Source organism: Oncorhynchus nerka, linkage group LG13 (genome assembly GCF_034236695.1).
Source record: "Oncorhynchus nerka isolate Pitt River linkage group LG13, Oner_Uvic_2.0, whole genome shotgun sequence".
Lineage (NCBI taxonomy): Eukaryota > Metazoa > Chordata > Actinopteri > Salmoniformes > Salmonidae > Oncorhynchus > Oncorhynchus nerka.
The window spans coordinates 9990126-10003925 of record NC_088408.1 but is presented as its reverse complement, the minus strand read 5'-3'; the positions used below and the strand labels follow the sequence as shown (position 1 = coordinate 10003925).

Genomic DNA, 13800 nt, shown 5'->3' with positions numbered 1-13800 from the left:
ACAAGACCGATGAGCCAAGTCTATCTTCCTCTCTATCTTCCTCTCTATCTTCCTCTCTATCTTCCTCTCTATCTTCCTCTCTATCTTCCTCTCTATCTTCCTCTCTATCTTCCTCTCTCTCTTCCTCTCTCTCTTCCTCTCTATCTTCTCTCTCTTCTCTCTCTCTCTCTTCTCTCTCTTCCTCTCTTCCTCTCTCTCTTCCTCCTCTCTTCTCTCTCTTCCTCTCTCTCTTCCTCTCTCTCTCTCTCTTCCTCTCTCGCTCGCTTCCTCTCTCGCTCGCTTCCTCTCTCGCTCGCTCTCTCGCTCGCTTCCTCTCTCGCTTCCTTCTCTCGCTCGCTTCCTCTCTCGCTCGCTTCCTCTCTCCCTCTCTGCAGTGTTCCAGGCCTCAGGAGTTCCGTAGTGCCGGGCCAGTGGACTGATTTATCTTTGGTTGGCCCTGTCTCACTTTTAGCACGCACTGTGATACAGTTCCCAGGCTCATAGCATAGTCAGCCCAGACAGCAGGCCTGCTCATCTCCTCAGCCCAGGGGTGTGTTTGTGAACCTGGCTGAAGACATGACCTCAGTCTGCCTGCCATGGTTCTTTTCCTCTCTGTCTGATTTATGGAACAGTGTCTGTCTGTCACAGGGCCTGCATCCCAAGTGGTCCCCTATTCCCTTCATAGTGTGTTACTTTTGAACAGAGCCCTATTGGCCTCGGTCAAATGTAGTGCACTAAATTCTGAATAGGGTGCCATTCAGGACAGAGCCAGTAATGACGACTACGCTGGCTCCACCACTTGGCCTTTTGGATGAACCTCTCCTCTACTTCAATGTGGAATGTGTTGTCAGTGCCTACCCAGGCCTGATACCTCACCCTGACCCCGTGCAGGGTCACTATTTCACTAGCCTTATAATGATGAACTCGTACCACAGCAGTATGAGCGAGAGAGGGCTGTCTGGTTGATGAACTTGTACCACAGCAGTATGAGCAAGAGAGGGCTGTCTGGTTGATGAACTCGTACCACAGCAGTATGAGAGAGAGGGCTGTCTGGTTGATGAACTCGTCTGGTTGATGAACTTGTACCACAGCAGTATGAGCGAGAGAGGGCTGTCTGGTTGATGAACTTGTACCACAGCAGTATGAGCGAGAGAGGGCTGTCTGGTTGATGAACTCGTACCACAGCAGTGTGAGAGAGGGCTGTCTGGTTGATGAACTCGTACCACAGCAGTATGAGAGAGAGGGGGCTGTCTGGTTGATGAACTCGTACCACAGCAGTGTGAGAGAGGGCTGTCTGGTTGATGAACTCGTACCACAGCAGTATGAGGGCTGTCTGGAGAGGAACTGTCTGGTTGATGAACTCTGTCTGGTTGATGAACCACAGCAGTATGAGAGAGAGGGCTGTCTGGTTGATGAACTCGTACCACAGCAGTGTGAGAGAGGGCTGTCTGGTTGATGAACTCGTACCACAGCAGTATGAGAGAGAGAGGGGGCTGTCTGGTTGATGAACTCGTACCACAGCAGTATGAGAGAGAGATGGGGCTGTCTGGTTGATGAACTCGTACCACAGCAGTATGAGCGAGAGAGGGCTGTCTGGTTGATGAACTCGTACCACAGCAGTGTGAGAGAGAGGGGGCTGTCTGGTTGATGAACTCGTACCACAGCAGTATGAGAGAGAGAGGGGGCTGTCTGGTTGATGAACTCGTACCACAGCAGTATGAGAGAGAGATGGGGCTGTCTGGTTGATGAACTCGTACCACAGCAGTATGAGAGAGGGCTGTCTGGTTGATGAACTCGTACCACAGCAGTATGAGCGTGTCTCTCTCTAGTGTGTCTCTCTCTCTCTCTAGTGTCTCTCTCTCTAGTGTCTCTCTCTCTAGTGTCTCTCTCTCTTGTCACTCTCTCGCCTCTCATCTCTAGTGTCTTTCTCTAGTCTCTCTCTAGTCTCTCTCTCTCTATCGTGTCTTTCTCTCTCTCTCGTCTCTCTCTAGTGTCTTTCTCTCGTCTCTCTCTAGTGTCTTTCACTCTCTCGCCTCATCTCTAGTGTCTTTCTCTAGTTTCTCTCTAGTCTCTCTCTCGTGTCTTTCTCTCCTCTCTCTAGTGTCTCTCGTGTCTTTCTCTCGTCTCTAGTGTGTCTCTCTCTAGTCTCTAGTCTCTTGTCTCTCCCTCTCTCTAGTGTCTCTCTCTCTAGTCTCTCCCTCTCTCTAGTGTCTCTCTCTAGTCTCTCTCTCCAGTCTCTCTCTCTCTCTCCTTCTCCTGGTTCTGGTTGAAGCCTTATGGAGCGTTCTGCCCTGTCCTCTACTGGCCTATGACATGTGGCGTTCTGCCCTGTCCTCTACTGGAGCGTTCTGCCCTGTCCTCTACTGGAGCGTTCTGTCCTCTACTGGAGCGTTCCTGTCCTCTACTGGAGCGTTCTACTCCTGTCCTCTACTGGAGCGTTCTGTCCTCTACTGGAGCGTTCTACTCCTGTCCTCTACTGGAGCGTTCTACTCCTGTCCTCTACTGTTCAGCTCAGTGTTTGTGTGCGTTTCTTTATTGTTGTCCTTCTCATCATACAAGGCTGATGTTGCCTATTTTTACATTCCGTTAAAAGAAATGTGTTGATTTTACACTGAGCTTGAAACTGAATGCGGTCCTGAACAGTCTTGGCATTTCGTACAGCGTCTGATGAAAGGAGGCGGTGAGGAGGTGGTTGAATTTCTGAAAGCATGCAGACGGTAAGAGAGGGAGAGGGAGAGGGAGATGGATGGGGAGAGAGGGAGATGGATGGGGAGATGGAGAAGGCGAGGGAGAAGGCGAGGGAGAAGGCGAGGGAGAAGGCGAGGGAGAAGGAGGGGAGAGGGATGGGGAGAGGGATGGGGAGATGGAGAAGGCGAGGGAGAGGGAGAAGGCGAGGGATGGGGAGAGGGATGGGGAGATGGATAAGGGGAGGGGAGAAGGCGAGGGAGAAGGCGAGGGATGGGGAGAGGGATGGGGAGAGGGATGGGGAGATGGAGAAGGCGAGGGAGAAGGCGAGGGAGAAGGAGACGGATGGGGAGATGGAGAAGGCGAGGGAGAAGGCGGCAGACAACAGAAGAGGTGACGTAGTGGAAGTATTTAGAAGGTGTTAATGACTCTCTCAGGTTCAGGTTCAGGAGTTCCTCACACAAAGGGGATATGGTAGGATGCTGTCATTCTCATTTCTATTTAATGGCTTCAGTTTGCAGAGTTCCCTCGTGCGTGCGTGCGTGTGTGCGTGCGTGCGTGCGTGCGTGCGCTCTGAGATGAGTCGTCTAACATCCGGGTAATAACTTGACACAATGATTCATCCAGTAGATTTTGGGGGATGGTTCTAGTCGTCTCTTTCAGCCCATGAACAGAAGAACGACAGGGATAATTAGTGTGTGAGCGGCTATAGAAAGAGGCCTCCATCAGAGGACCTATGATTAGACCAGAAGACGATAAAGGGTCTCATTGTGGAGGGGTATTTCCTGTCTCTCACACAGAGACCAGACACTTTATTCCTCGTATGTACAGGATACACAGTAAAATACAGGAAGGCACAATTTATAGTCCAATATTTACACATGTTTTGGGGAAGGGGGGGTATTTATGAATCATAGTAAGAGTCTGGTAGGAGAAGTTGTGATGTGTGTCTTAGTGTTGTCACCATGCCAGAATACCAAAACGACACCGCGGCATCAAAGTCCCAGAATGGCACTGATCAGGGGCGCCAAGTGTTCTGTTCACTGGATCCAGACAGATCAACTCAGCTACTGCTCTGTTCACTGGTGGCGTGGGGTGTCTGGTGGGGTGGGGTGTCTGGTGGCGTGTCTGGTGGCGTGGGGTGTCTGGTGGCGTGGGGTGTCTGGTGGCGTGGGGTGTCTGGTGGCGTGGGGTGTCTGGTGGGGTGTCTGGCGGCGTGTCTGGTGGCGTGTCTGTCTGGTGGCGTGTCTGTCTGGTGGGGTGTCTGTCTGGTGGCGTGGGGTGTCTGGTGGCGTGTCTGTCTGGTGGGGTGTCTGGTGGTGTGGGGTGTCTGGTGGCGTGGGGTGTCTGGTGGCGTGTCTGGAGGGGTGTCTGGTGGCGTGGGGTGTCTGGTGGGGTGTCTGGTGGTGGTGTCTGGCGGCGTGGTGTCTGGCGTGGTGTCTGGTGGGGTGTCTGGTGGCGTGTCTGGAGGGGTGTCTGGTGGCGTGTCTGGTGGGGTGTCTGTGGTGGGATGTCTGTCTGGTGGCGTGTCTGTCTGGTGGCGTGTCTGGTGGCGTGTCTGGTGGCGTGTCTGTCTGGTGGCGTGGGGTGTCTGGTGGCGTGTCTGTCTGGTGGCGTGGGGTGTCTGGTGGCGTGTCTGGTGTCTGTGGGTTGTCTGTCTGGGGGTTGTGTCTGTCTGGGGCGTGTCTGTCTGGTGGCGTGTCTGTCTGGTGGGGTGTCTGGTGGCGTGTCTGATGGCGTGGGATGTCTGATGACGTGGGGTGTCTGGTGGCGTGGGGTGTCTGGTGGGGTGTCTGTCTGGGGTGTCTGTCTGGTGGCGTGGGGTGTCTGGTGGCGTGGGGTGTCTGGTGGCGTGTCTGTCTGATGGCGTGTCTGGTGGCGTGGGGTGTCTGGTGGCGTGTCTGGAGGGGTGTCTGGTGGCGTGGGGTGTCTGGTGGGGTGTCTGGTGGCGTGGGGTGTCTGGCGTGGTGTCTGGTGGGGTGTCTGGTGGCGTGTCTGGAGGGGTGTCTGTCTGTCTGGAGGGGTGTCTGTTGGGGTGTCTGTCTGGTGGGATGTCTGTCTGGTGGGATGTCTGTCTGGTGGCGTGTCTGTCTGGTGGCGTGTCTGGTGGCGTGTCTGTCTGGTGGCGTGGGGTGTCTGGTGGCGTGTCTGTCTGGTGGCGTGGGGTGTCTGGTGGCGTGTCTGGTGGCGTGGGGTGTCTGGTGGCGTGTCTGTCTGGTGGGTTGTCTGTCTGGGGGCGTGTCTGTCTGGTGGCGTGTCTGTCTGGTGGCATGTCTGTCTGGTGTGGTGTCTGGTGGCGTGGGGTGTCTGGTGGCGTGTCTGATGGCGTGTGTCTGATGGCGTGGGATGTCTGGTGGCGTGTCTGTCTGGTGGCGTGGGGTGTCTGGTGGCGTGTCTGTCTGATGGCGTGTCTGGTGGCGTGGGGTGTCTGGTGGCGTGGGGTGTCTGGTGGCGTGTCTGGTGGCGTGTCTGGTGGGGTGGCGTGTCTGGAGGGGTGTCTGGTGGGGTGTCTGGAGGCGTGTCTGGGGGTGGGGTGTCTGTGGGGTGGGGTGTCTGGTGGCGTGTCTGGAGGGGTGTCTGGTGGGGTCAGATTACAGACACTGGTTACAGTGAGAAGCATCCTCTTGAGTGCAGCTTGATGAAAACCAAGAAAGTAGACCTCTGTTTACATCACACACTGTCAAGCATTTCACACATTATTTAGAGACTGACTGTTAGCACTTGGTGGTCGACAGCAGCAGAGGCTTTAGATGAGGCAGGTGAACCTGCAGCCACAGTTCTTCTAAGTATCACTGTCTGTCTGTGTGTCTGTGTGTGTCTCTCTCTCTCTCTCTCTCTGTCTCTCTCTCTCTCTGTGTCTCTCTGTCTCTCTCTCTCTGTCTCTCTGTCTCTCTCTCTCTGTGTGTCTCTCTGTCTCTTTGTGTGTCTCTCTCTCTTTGTGTGTCTGTCTCTCTGTGTCTCTCTCTGTCTCTCTGTCTGTCTCTCTCTGTCTCTCTCTGTCTCTCTGTCTCTCTCTCTCTTTGTGTGTGTCTCTGTCTCTGTGTGTGTCTCTATCTCTATCTCTCTCTCTTTTTCTTTCTTTCTTTCTTTCTTTCTTTCTTTCTTTCTTTCTTTCTTTTTCTTTCTTTCTTTCTTTCTTTCTTTCTTTCTTTCTGTCTGAGACTAAGTCAGGGAATTGGTATTTTCCTGACAACTCTAGGGCAGGCCAGGCTGAAGCAGACTGTGAGAGCAGACCAGCAGCTGTAGAACTAAGCGTGTGGATTTCTCCTTCCTGTCAGGCTGCAGCAGGACTATGGCTTTAACAGGTCTCTCTCTCCTATCTTCCTCCTCACTCTCATGTTTCTTCCCTTCCCTCATCCCCATCAGTCTGCTCCTTCCTCCCTCTCTCAGGGTGATCTGTCTGCTCCTTCCTCCCTCTCTCAGGGTGATCTGTCTGCTCCTTCCTCCCTCTCTCAGGGTGATCTGTCCGCTCCTTCCTCCCTCTCTCAGGGTGATCTGTCCGCTCCTTCCTCCCTCTCTCAGGGTGATCTGTCTGCTCCTTCCTCCCTCTCTCAGGGTGATCTGTCCGCTCCTTCCTCCCTCTCTCAGGGTGATCTGTCTGCTCCTTCCTCCCTCTCTCAGGGTGATCTGTCCGCTCCTTCCTCCCTCTCTCAGGGTGATCTGTCTGCTCCTTCCTCCCTCTCTCAGGGTGATCTGTCTGCTCCTTCAAGCAATATCAACAATTAATACCCTTTCAGACACAATGCAGCTACGCTAACGGGTCGATAGCGACAATTAACAATTAATACCCTTTCAGGCTCATCAGAAGTGTCTGTTTTCAGACAGTAGAATTCTGCTCCGGAATAGATGTTGAGCGTTGTTTCCCTGACAACGATAAATGTTGCTGATTGGTGTGCTGCTGTGTTGTTGTTGTTTATGGTAGCTAGATGTGTTTTTATTTCTAATAAATGTCTTGGTAAATCATTGTATTTAACAAACTTTAAACTCCTTTTGTTTTTTAAATGTATTTTTATTTTTAAAGGAAGGAATGGTCTGTGTGCAGGAGGCAAGCAGCAGGTCAATATTATTTGATTGACAGTTCTGGTTGCCTAGTGATGGATTTAAGTTTTGGCTTCAGAAGAGGCATTTCTTTACAGGCAAGTTAAATGTCTGTTCATATCACAAGAGAAGGTTTTTGTGTCGGCATTTAAAAAAACATAGTGTAACCTACCTAACATTAACCCGACAGACACCGACAGACACCGACAGACACGCCGTATTCAAGATGCTTTCAAGGGGCCACATTCCATTGTCTGAAAAGCCTAATCTATACAGGCTACCGGGAGGCCGCTGTAATTTCATGAGGCAATAACGAAAAGTAGGCTACCCCATGCTCGCAAGACTGACACGACGTCACCGGTGCTGTGATAGGCTAGGCTACCCCATGCTCGCAAGACTGACACGACGTCACCGGTGCCGTGATAGGCTATGATATTCTACGCTCGCAAGACTGACACGAAGTCACCGGTGCTGTGATAGGCTAGGATATTCTACGTTTGACAGACTGACACGAAGTCACCGGTGCCGTGATAGGCTAGGATATTCTACGTTTGACAGACTGACACGACGTCACCGGTGCCGTGATAGGCTATGATATTCTACGCTCGCAAGACTGACACGAAGTCACCGGTGCCGTGATAGGCTAGGATATTCTACGTTTGACAGACTGACACGAAGTCACCGGTGCCGTGATAGGCTAGGATATTCTACGTTTGACAGACTGACACGACGTCACCGGTGCCGTGATAGGCTAGGCTACCCCATGCTCGCAAGACTGACACGACGTCACCGGTGCCGTGATAGGCTAGGATATTCTACGTGGTAGGCTAGGATATTCTACGTTCGACAGACTGACACGACGTCACCGGTGCCGTGATAGGCTAGGCTACCCCATGCTCGCAAGACTGACACGACGTCACCGGTGCCGTGATAGGCTAGGATATTCTACGCTCGCACGACTGACACGACGTCACCGGTGCCGTGATGGGCTAGGATATTCTACGTTCCACAGACTGACACGACGTCACCGGTGCCGTGATAGGCTAGGATATTCTACGCTCGCAAGACTGACACGAAGTCACCGGTGCCGTGATAGGCTAGGCTATTCTACGTTCGACAGACTGAAGACTTAATCAACACTTACATTGTTAGCGAAGAGTCCAGGCAGGCCAGGGAGAGAGAAAGGCAGAAGCGTGTTCATGTCTTGGTAATCTGCATCGCAGTGTCTTGTCATGCTTTACAATTTCACCAAATAGCCTCAAGTTCTCCTCTTCTTCTCTGGTTTTATTTGAGTTACACAACTTCCCCAGGCCTTTAAACACAAAAAATAATGTATTTTGTGCTAACTGAACTGTAATTTTAATTAAGTGGGGGGAGGTCAACAAAAAAATAAAAATCGGTTTGGGATTTTTCTTAACGTTAAGGATCCCAACTTCATGTAAATATTTTGATGTTCTCTACACTGCTAGTGTGTTCACCAAGTCCCACCCTGCTGTATCACACATGTTCTCTACACTGCTAGTGTGTTCACCAAGTCCCACCCTGCTGTATCACACATGTTCTCTACACTGCTAGTGTGTTCACCAAGTCCCACCCTGCTGTATCACACATGTTCTCTACACTGCTAGTGTGTTCACCAAGTCCCACCCTGCTGTATCACACAGAGCAGCAGAGACACGAGACAAGCACTCGGATGGGTCTGTTGGTGTTAAGGTAGAGGATCTGACTGGTTAAGGTAGAGGATCTGACTGGTTAAGGTAGGGGATCTGACTGGTTAAGGTAGGGGATCTGACTGGTTAAGGTAGGGGATCTGACTGGTTAAGGTAGGGGATCTGACTGGTTAAGGTAGAGGATCTGACTGGTTAAGGTAGAGGGTCTGACTGGTTAAGGTAGGGGATCTGACTGGTTAAGGTAGAGGATCTGACTGGTTAAGGTAGGGGATCTGACTGGTTAAGGTAGGGGATCTGACTGGTTAAGGTAGAGGATCTGACTGGTTAAGGTAGGGGGATCTGACTGGTTAAGGTAGGGGATCTGACTGGTTAAGGTAGAGGATCTGACTGGTTAAGGTAGAGGATCTGACTGGTTAAGGTAGGGGATCTGACTGGTTAAGGTAGGGGATCTGACTGGTTAAGGTAGAGGATCTGACTGGTTAATGTAGAGGATCTGACTGGTTAAGGTAGAGGGTCTGACTGGTTAAGGTAGGGGATCTGACTGGGGATCTGACTGGTTAAGGTAGGGGATCTGACTGGTTAAGGTAGGGGATCTGACTGGTTAAGGTAGGGGATCTGACTGGTTAAGGTAGAGGCTCTGACTGGTTAAGGTAGGGGATCTGACTGGTTAAGGTAGGGGATCTGACTGGTTAAGGTAGAGGATCTGACTGGTTAAGGTAGGGGATCTGACTGGTTAAGGTAGAGGATCTGACTGGTTAAGGTAGGGGATCTGACTGGTTAAGGTAGGGGATCTGACTGGTTAAGGTAGGGGATCTGACTGGTTAAGGTAGGGGATCTGACTGGTTAAGGTAGGGGCTCTGACTGGTTAAGGTAGGGGATCTGACTGGTTAAGGTAGACTGGTTAAGGTCTGACTGGTTAAGGTAGGGGATCTGACTGGTTAAGGTAGGGGATCTGACTGGTTAAGGTAGGGGATCTGACTGGTTAAGGTAGGGGATCTGACTGGTTAAGGTAGGGGATCTGACTGGTTAAGGTAGGACTGGTTAAGGTAGGACTGGTTAAGGTAGGGGATCTGACTGGTTAAGGTAGGGGATCTGACTGGTTAAGATAGAGGAAGGACAGATAAACCCCTCCTCCGATCTCTAGATTCTAGTGGAGAAATATCTCTGTGTTAACTAACCGCAGCCTGGCAGGCTGGACCCATCGTCCTTTACTAACGTGGAGAGTCGTCTTCCAGGGTTTGGTTTGGGGACGCCCAACATTCCTGCTGCTGTCCCATGGTATTTCATCCTCATCATCATCATCATGCTCTGAATGACCAGGTGTGTGTGTGTGTGTGTGTGTGTGTGTGTGTGTGTGTGTGTATGCGTCAAGACAGGCAGTCTGTTGCTGCCCCAGCACACCACAGGAAACACACACTCACATTGTAGAGGAAATTGGTGTGTGATAACATCTGCCAGTGTCCTGGTGGCTGCCAGTGTTCTGGTACAGTGTGTGTGATGGGGGCTGCCAGTGTCCTGGTGGCTGCCAGTGTCCTGATACAGTGTTTGTGATGGGTGCTGCCAGTGTCCTGGGGGCTGCCAGTGTCCTGGTGGCTGCCAGTGTCTTGATACAGTGTTTGTGATGGGGGTTGCCAGTGTCCTGGGGGCTGCCAGTGTCCTGGGGGCTGCCAGTGTCTGGTGATGTCCTGGGGCTGCCAGTGTCCTGTTGTGTGTGATGGCGGCTGCCAGTGTCCTGATACAGTGTTTGTGATGGGGCTGCCAGTGTCCTGGTGGCTGCCAGTGTCCTGGTGGCTGCCAGTGTCCTGATACAGTGTTTGTGATGGGGGCTGCCAGTGTCCTGGTGGCTGCCAGTGTCCTGTTACAGTGTGTGTGATGGGGGCTGCCAGTGTGATGGGGGCTGCCAGTGTCCTGGGGGCTGCCAGTGTCCTGGTGGCTGCCAGTGTCCTGGTGGCTGCCAGTGTCCTGGTACAGTGTGTGTGATGGCGGCTGCCAGTGTCCTGGTGGCTGCCAGTGTCCTGATACAGTGTTTGTGATGGTGGCTGCCAGTGTCCTGGTGGCTGCCAGTGTCCTGGTGGCTGCCAGTGTCCTGGTACAGTGTTTGTGATGTGGGTTGCCAGTGTCCTGGTGGCTGCCAGTGTCCTGGTACAGTGTTTGTGATGTGGGTTGCCAGTGTCCTGTTACAGTGTGTGTGATGGGGGCTGCCAGTGTCCGGGTGGCTGCCATAGTGTGTGTGATGGGGGCTGCCAGTGTCCTGGTGGCTGCCAGTGTCCTGGTGGCTGCCATAGTGTGTGTGATGGGGGCTGCCAGTGTCCTGTGCCCATGTGTGTATCTGATAACTTTGTAATAGTAACGTTCACTACTATAAGGAGTAAGTTTAGTGATGTGACATATTGATGTCACCTTTAAACTGCCATTTTTAAAATTGGTTTTCTGTTAAAACAATAAGAAATAAAAAGTTTAAGTTGAAGGTGAATAAACAATGCCCTTCTGCCCGGTTCCCAATGCAGCTGCGCTGCTACCAGAGACGGTTTGGGTCTCACCTTACGTCCCCTTTCAGATGTACCTTTACTACCATTACTGTCCCCTCAACTCACCTCCCAATGTGCATTTCCTTCTCATTTAACTTCTCAAAGTATTGTCATATAGGACTGCTGTCGCTGGCCTCTCTCTGACCCAATGTTAACGACGATGACGTAGTGGTGGGAGAGTCAACTACCCAAATAATGGATTCTTCTACTCCTTGTACGTCGACTCCCATTTCTGAATGTCAAGATTTGGAATCGACTCGTAAGATTCAGTATTTTTGGAACGGAGGATACCGATTTAGTTGCCTTAATTCCGACAACTCAAACGCTTGTATCTTTCATAGCGAGCTACACATCACCGTATCTACACATGTATCTACACGGTTCGATTCCCACTGTTCACTGCCAGAGCACCAAAACAGCCCCGCGCTTCAACTTAGTTTCTTTTGTGGAAATTGACCTCACAATGCGGTTTTACTTTTATCCATCTACGTCCTAAAAAAAAGGAAATAAATTATTTTATGGTTTGGGATTTTTCTTAAAGTTGAGGATCCCCGGGGCATGTGACCAATAACATTTAGATTTGTTGTATAGACTCCCCGGTGTTTCTACTGGTCATGCTCTCACAGACCACGATAAAGCGTTTTAAGGAGTAAGAACACACACACAAACGGTTAGGAGAGTTGTGCAGTCCATTGCAGCCTAACTTGTGTTAAGACCTCTCTCTGATTTGTAAAACAATCACCATCCCAGCATCCCCTGCGGTGTGGATCTGTAGCTGTTAGAGCCTCTCCAGATGTGTGTGTAGGAGGCAGAACCATATCTGTTTCCACAGCCGAATGGATCCTCTTGGAAAACCCTGTCGGGGAGGGAGAAGGGGAGGGAGAGCGGGTTGGAGGGGAGGGAGAAGGGGAGGGAGAGCGTGGGTTGGAGGGGAGGGAGAGCGTGGGTTGGAGGGGAGGGAGAGAGCGGGTTGGAGGGGAGGGAGAGAGCGGGTTGGAGGGGAGGGAGAGAGCGGGTTGGAGGGGAGGGAGAAGGGGAGGGAGAGAGCGGGTTGGAGGGGAGGGAGAAGGGGAGGGAGAGCGGGTTGGAGGGGGGGAGAAGGGGAGGGAGAGAGCGGGTTGGAGGGGGGAGAAGGGGAGGGAGAGCGTGGGTTGGAGGGGAGGGAGAGAGCGGGTTGGAGGAGAGGAGAGAGCGGGTTGGAGGAGGGAGAGAGCGGGTTGGAGGGGAGGGAGAAGGGGAGGGAGAGAGCGGGTTGGAGGGGAGGGAGAAGGGGAGGGAGAGAGCGGGTTGGAGGGGAGGGAGAAGGGGAGGGAGAGAGCGGGTTGGAGGAGGGGAGAAGGGGAGGGAGAGAGCGGGTTGGAGGGGAGGGAGAGGGGAGCGGGATGGAGGGGAGGGAGAAGGGGAGAAGGGAGGGAGAGAGCGGGTTGAAGGGGAGGGAGAAGGGGAGGGAGAGAGTGGGTTGGAGGGGAGGGAGAAGGGGAGGGAGAGCGGGTTGGAGGGGAGGGAGAAGGGGAGGGAGAGAGCGGGTTGGAGGGGAGGGAGGGGAGAGAGCGGGTTGGAGGGGAGGGAGAAGGGGGAGGGAGAGAGGGTTGGAGGGGAGGGAGAAGGGGAGGGAGAGAGGGTTGGAGGGGAGGGAGAGAGCGGGTTGGAGGGGAGGGAGAGCGGGTTGGAGGGGAGGGAGAGAGCGGGTTGGAGGGGAGGGAGAAGGGGAGGGAGAGAGCGGGTTGGAGGGGAGGGAGAAGGGTTGGAGGGGAGGGAGAGAGCGGGTTGGAGGGGAGGGAGAGAGTGGGTTGGAGGGGAGGGAGAGAGCGGGTTGGAGGGGAGGGAGAAGGGGAGGGAGAGAGCGGGTTGGAGGAGGGAGGGAGAGGGAGGGAGAAGGGGAGGGAGAGGGAGGGAGAAGGGGAAGGAGAGGGAGGGAGAGAGAGCGGGTTGGAGGGGAGGGAGAAGGGGAGGGAGAGCGGGTTGGAGGGGAGGGAGAGAGCGGGTTGGAGGGGAGGGAGAAGGGGAGGGAGAGAGCGGGTTGGAGGGGAGGGAGAGAGCGGGTTGGAGGGGGTTCTGGATGTTTAAAGACTGATACAGATGCCTGGGTACACAGGGGAGATACCATGGTTGTTTTAATACCACCCATAGTAGGGATGCCCATTTTGGTACATTTTTCTGCTGACTAACCCAACCCTCATTAACCGGTTCACAAACGGTTTGATTATTTTTCTTTTTTTCTCTCCCTCCCAAACAGTAGAATGACGTGACCAACAGAAAATACTATTGAGCACATATACAAGGAACGGAAATGTTTCCTTAAGAGCTCAGAGAAGCATGCAACAGTAGGAAGCCTGTCGTCTTACAGACAAAATACTATTATAGTCTGTTATTGAACAACTCCTGTGAGGAAGCGGCTCAGAAAACGTAATTCACGGGAAAACACTGCTCTAAACAGAATACGTAATGCAAGTATGTGACAAAGATGAAAGTCTCTGAAGAGAAATGTAGAAAGTGGAGGGAATCTAATGGCAACAACCACTGTAGTGGGATGGGTTGCTGATATGACTAGGATCTCCATTCCCCCCTTCTCCCTCTCACCCTTCTCTCTCTCTCTCCCTCCCCCTCTTTCACTCCTGAGGGACTCTTTCTCTAGGCCGTATTGGTTACTTGAGTAACTTCCCCCCCACCCCCAGTCCCCCCCCTCTGGGTTTTCAAGCAGTGGTGTTATTTTGCTCCATTTATCTCATTTTAGTTCTGCTCTGTCCGCCAAGTTGACTCTCACACGGTGTCTCTATGTCAGAACTTGTCGTGTGTCTCTGCTGTTGGGTGGAAGTTCAGACCCACTAGGTGATGTAATGCTAGCCCGTGCTCAGTCCCAAATGACACATTTTTCACTATATAGTGCAATACCCATAGGA

The 13800-nt window shown here is 52.6% G+C and overlaps 1 long non-coding RNA gene across 1 annotated transcript in view; it reads left to right on the top strand.

The window, feature by feature from the left end:
• LOC115118118 (uncharacterized) overlaps positions 1 to 13800 on the top strand; it is a 123383-nt gene that overhangs the window by 68471 nt on the left and 41112 nt on the right. The window lies entirely within an intron of this gene.